This window comes from Parasteatoda tepidariorum, chromosome 9 (genome assembly GCF_982258835.1).
Source record: "Parasteatoda tepidariorum strain Cologne lab strain chromosome 9, Ptep-v5.0, whole genome shotgun sequence".
Taxonomy (NCBI): domain Eukaryota; kingdom Metazoa; phylum Arthropoda; class Arachnida; order Araneae; family Theridiidae; genus Parasteatoda; species Parasteatoda tepidariorum.
Window position 1 is genome coordinate 20,785,995 of NC_141763.1, and position 6,088 is coordinate 20,792,082.

Sequence of the window (6,088 nt, forward strand, 5' to 3'; positions counted from 1 at the left end):
AAATACGTCTACGATTAATGACGTCATTGAAGTAACTGATAGTAGCTGTAAGAAACAACCTTCTTTGATGAATTCGGAAGTTTTCGAACTTGAATCTCTGAAGAGACTTTCGAATGATTTCTCAAAAATTTTTGAACAATCCATCAACACCGACTTCACTTTTTGTGTAGATGGCAACGACTTAAAAGTACACAAAACTATCTTGCGTGCCCGATCACCTGTGTTTGATAGAATGCTTAATCATATCACTGGCGAATTATTCGATTTGTCAAACTCAATCGATATAACAGATATTCGATTACCGGCGATGAAACGATTTGTGAATTATTTGTATTCCGGGACTTATAGAAGAGCAAGTTTCGATGAGACCTGCGATCTTTATTATGTCGCTGATAAATATGAAGTTCTGACTCTGCGTGATTCATGTCGGAGGGAGCTGCTTAATATTCTGCAAGTCAGCAATGCATGCTCTTTGCTGAAACTTGCAAACCACCATAGCGATGATGTTTTGAAGAATGAAGTGATGAAATTTATTGAAACACATTTCAAATCCATTGTAGAAACTGAATCTTGGGAAGAACTGGTTAACAACCACACGAAATTGGCGGCAACTGTAATGCGGATTTGTGCACGAGCATTATCCGTATGAATAGCCTGCGATATTTAATATGTCGCTGATGAGTATAAAGTTTCTTCTCTGCGGGATTCATGCAGAAGGGAACTTCTTAATGTTCTGCAAATCAGCAATGCATAATCTTTGTTGATGTTGATACTTGAAAAACGAAAAGAGAAATTTATTCGCCCTGAATCTTAGGACAATGTCCTGAATAGGTTTATATAGCAGACTTTGCAGTCAAATCATGCGAAATCTTTTTACCATTGCATTTTAAATTCATTCCGGAGAATTACACAGGTAAAAAGTGTATGCAATTTTAACATTTTAGTTTTACTTCTTTTATTAATTCTTGGTTCAAAAAAAGATGTTAACTACACCAATTTTTTGACGTTTCAAAATTTAATGAAAATCTTGTCAAGTGAAATTTATATATAAAATAAAAGTGCAAATCTTAGAAAGAAGGTCCTTTTGAAAATTTCGGTAGAATTCATAAAATTTGATAGATTTTGATTTTAATATCTTTACTAATAGTTAGAGAGGCACAAAGACATGCCAACTTTTCAGGATAATATTTGCTTTGGATAGTAACTATTAGTTACATGCAGTGTCAAACTGTTTTATTTATCAACTTTTTAAGAAAAAAAATTCTTTGTTTAATTAATTGCTCCAATTCAATTTATTTTTAGTAATCTTATTCTAGATTGGTTCTGATTGCTTCCACATCTTTACTTACAGTTATCATGGTATCTTATAAAAATTAAAATAAAATGTCCAAATAACCTTTTACGGTGATGTTTCAATTTTAAGATTAACTTAAAATTAACACAAATGGCTGTTTTAGAAATAAATTATATATTCACTGCAAGAGTTAAAATGTCATGGTAATGTATATGCATAGCGTATATGCATTATGATAGTATTTTCAATTACTAGTACTCAATCTTAATGATTTGAAGGCATAACCCTAACTACTAAATATGCTAATTCATTTGTGTAGTATATATTATATTATGTGAAATCATATATTTTAATATGTGAAATCAGATATTAAATACATGATTTCACATATTAAAAATATTTAATATATTTTAATACGTGAAATCTGACGCAAAGACGCATATTTTTATAATAAATATACTTTTTTTCGAAGGTTTTGGATTCTCGATTCTTAAAATATGATCTCTATAGTTTAGATAAGAGAATAATCTATTATTGAAACTAATGTTGTTAAATCAGCAAATAATAAAAAAATTCAGTGCAGTTATATTTCAGTGTTTTCCCCCTTCAAGACCGGCTGAATGAGAAAGAAGCGTTACTCCAGGTCCACTAATTCCAAGAGCCCGCGTACTAAAGAGTACGTATCCGCACTTATACGAGAGTATCGTATTGAGATCACGTCCATGTGATTCTGGACCGCTAGATTAATTTGTTTTACATGTGACCGTGAAGAGAGAATCGCGTGATCATACGTGATCATGTTCCTAAAAGAATTAAACTTCCAGAAAAGTAGTCTATTGCTGAAACAGATGTCGCAAAATTAAGTAATATAAAAAAATAATAATAACATTATAGTTATATTTTAGAGTTCAAATTTCCAGAAAAATAGTCTAATAACCAGCGTTGCAAGATTCAGCAATGTATAAAAAATATTTTCTTGGTCTGCATTAATCCTATAATTGCGCAATTAGTTTATACATTGATAAAATTGATATTACACAGATATATATATTGTTGTCTTAATTCATATTCGTGTTACTAACACATTACTGATTGCACATTATTTCAATTTTTGAAAACCAAGGGTGATATAGAATATTCCAAAGTTTAATTTCATTTGATTCAATATAGACAAAATTTATTGGAGTTTATTTAGAATGTTTTGCCTTCACATACTCTATTAGAAAATAATAGATGGTGGCCTAGCATAGTTTCTGTGTAAAATTACCAGTCAACAAAGTGTTAAGATATTTTAATTTTCATTTGAAATCAATTGTTTTCCATTGTTTTTTCATTAAACTATTGAATTTATTATCTTAAGAACTAATACTTAGTAAATTTTGTTGAATTTAATCAAAATTAAATTAGTTGAAAGTAGGCGTTACTTTTTAGAACATAATTAGACGTCACTTAGATAGCTAAAGCAACTTATATACATAATATGGCGCGGGATAGCCTGGTTGGTAGGGCATTGGACCCATGTCCATGAGGTCGTCAGTTCGCAAATGCTCCTAACAGCAACATTTTCCTGATATCAAGTTTATTTTTCCCTTATGTTAGTTTTTCGAAATCTGTTTGTATCGAGTCATCCTATCCCTGCCCCTACAGGCTTGTCCACTTTAGTTTCTACTATTTAAAAAAAAAACATAAAATAGAATAAAATAAAAATGTGTTATATCAATAAAACATTCGTAATTGAGGTCTCTCAATTTAGGGTCATAATTTAGCTATCTTATTAAAACATTCGTAATTGAGGGGGAAATTATATCTTCTCTATGTGTTTAACCTCCTTTTCTAAAAACATTCAAGTTACACCTACTTTCCACACTAAGTTTAATTTTTGGTTTACTAGTTACGCCTACTTCTAACATCTCAATTTCTCCACTCAATTTCGCCAAGAGTCCGAAAGATTTCGAATTCTTATAATAATTATTCCATGAAATTATGCATTTTAATGTGGAGTTTTTTGTTTGGAAAATAATATAAAAAATTTTAATACCGAGATTTGGTTTTAATTTGTAATTAAAAATTTTAGTAAGAAAAGCAAAATATTCAAATTAACATTTAGTAACTAAAAAATAATTACATTACATAATCGAAGTATACAACCAAAATAAATATATCTTGGTAAACACTGAGATGTGATTAACTGTACAAAAATGTTTCTTGCCTGCATTCGTCGTTAAATAGCTTTAAAAATTCCACCGGCATCTTAATTGAAAAATTAAAAAAAAAATTCAGTTCTTCCTAATCAGTCTGACATTTTTTAGTCTTATTACAATCAGCCAATATGCCTTTTGCGCCGATTAGGAAAATTTAGAAGAGTTACTCAATTATAGTCGCAATCACAATGCTCGAATACGCCATCTGGAGAGAAGAGCGGTTCCATGGCTTGACCGTTTCTCCTTCCCTCTCCTTCTCTTCTCAGTTGTATAGGAATGTACTACGATATTTTCCCCTTTCTTAATTCTTTTTCGTATTTAATTGCCACAATTATTTTTTCAAATTTTCACTACGCTTTCTTTTGGAACTATGTTCAATGTAGTTTCCGGTTCCATATAGTCTCTTAACTTAAAAGTTTTAAATCTATTTGAAAACCAAGACTAACGTACTTTCGTCTCCCATGACTCTCCATACGTTAATAGTCAAAGCATGCAAAGTGTTACCATGGGCAGAGAGTTCTGCTCTATGCCACATGCAGCCCATTTCGATAGCCAATTAAATTTGTTCTGGCTCAGTGCAATAAACATTTAATAACGCTATTTAAAGTGAGCATTCACTGCTTTTGTTAGAAATTTCTCGGAATATTTGTTATTCCGTTGGAAATTTGTTAGAAATTTCAATATGAATAACGTAGAGTGAAGCCTCTAGGGAGCGACCACTCTCTGTTCCACAGTGAAAGGTAGTAATGGAGGTTGTTCGCTCTTAGACACCTCAGTGATAGGCAAGCGCTCTATCTCCTGATCCACCTTGGATCTCTTGTTGTAAGGTTTTTATTTTATAACCGTTGTTGAACAGCCGATCCAATTTTGGGTTTACGACTACTAATGTTCAACTCCGTAGACTTGCAATTTTGAACCAATCCAGACAAGCCAATTCGACAAGGAAACTCCTGGATCAGTACTCCCAGAGGTATTGATTTGTTATGGGAACATGGAGGACTTTGCAACTCGACAGATTTAACGTGCATCAGTCACCATTTACTACACGGGGAGTTTTCGGCAGGCAGGGATCGAACCCACGATCTCTTAGACATGGGCCCAGTGCCCTACCAACGTGGCTATCCCGACCTTGGTTGTAAATTTTAGTCCTTTTTACTACTAAACTTATTTTGACATCTGGAATTTTTCGAAAAAAAGTGTATCACATTTTGGCACCTTTTGCGTATGGGCGCCCTGTGACACTTTTACTCATGTTTTTCGCCGGCTGTATTAAGATAAGAAATTACTATTATTAAAAGAAAAATTAAAAAAAAGTAAACAAAAAATAAAGCGAATAAGTTATGGTTTTTATTCATAAACTATTAATTTCATTTCCTGTGATTCTTAAAAAATTGTCAACAGAAATTAGAAAAAAAGGTGTGCACAATTTTGATCTTGTAACAGCCAGCAGAAATTGAATTGCAACTTTCCATTATCAGTGTAAGTTATGATACATTTTTATGCAATTTACTTATTCAAATATCGTATGGTGTGTATGCATTGATATTTTACACAATCCATTCGTTCACGAAAGATAAAAAAGACAATGAAAAATATGACGTTTAGTCTATTAAGTTATGAAGTGGTTGACATTTGCTTTAAGAAAAAAGAGAAAATGATATTACAACACAGGAAACCTATACAGTAACGCCCAAAGAATGATTAACGTAAATGTTGATAACATGCTTCGATTCTTAAGTCATGATTTCTTAATACAAACTAAGATCATTTTAAACTTGTTACTGATATATATTTGCTTTGCATTTTTAAGAACAGCGGATAGCGTTGTCTTATTATTAAAATACACTTAACAATACATTCCCAAAATTTAATATTAAAATATCTACCAGTATTTTAAAAAGAAAAATTGTTTTATTATTTTTGCCTCACCTTTTTCTAATCGTGCCTTAAACTAATGAGTAAGGAAAATAACGTGCCTTGGTAACGCTTGGCACCGCCAAGAATTACTTGGTCGTAATTTTTGGAAGGGTACAGGTCGTCCCTGTGTGACCTACCTACTTTCGTAGGTTGCTGGGTTGTTGTGATCTGCCCTCATTCAATAAGAATAGATTCAAATTCTATAATTCTGTTTTTCTTCTTTTTCTTTTTTGTTATTTTTTTTTTTAATTTAATTTTTTTTTTTATACAGAGCCATTAAGCGTGTAACCATTACTGTACTTCAACAAATTTGACAATTTTTAACTAGTTGATTGTGTTACATTTTTGCATGTGCATTAGCGCACACCATTAAAAGTAACGCCTACTTTCAATTAATTCATTTTCGATCAACCCCTTGCCAGTGTCGCCTGAATCCAGTTCGGGCAACTAATACGTGCAGTATCTGTGATGCCCGAACTGACTTCGGGCAGGAGAAAAATTAACGTTTCTATTTTGTGAAGCCCGAGTTGTGTTCGTTTCTACTTTAAGATACTTGATTCAATATTTTCCTAATAGATGTGGTCATAATTTTTTACCAATTACGACCTCAGTCAAGGGAGGGAAAATGTGGGTGTCGTCAGGTGTTGCCATACTGCAAAAGATTTTTGATTGATTG

General features: G+C 32.1%; 1 non-coding gene across 1 annotated transcript; it reads left to right on the plus strand.

The window, feature by feature from the left end:
* Positions 1-5,436: 5,436 nt before the first annotated feature.
* LOC122271971 (U12 minor spliceosomal RNA) lies at positions 5,437-5,587 on the plus strand. The gene has a single exon (XR_006226707.1). It is a non-coding gene; the product is annotated as a U12 minor spliceosomal RNA (small nuclear RNA).
* The last annotated feature ends 501 nt before the right edge of the window (positions 5,588-6,088 follow it).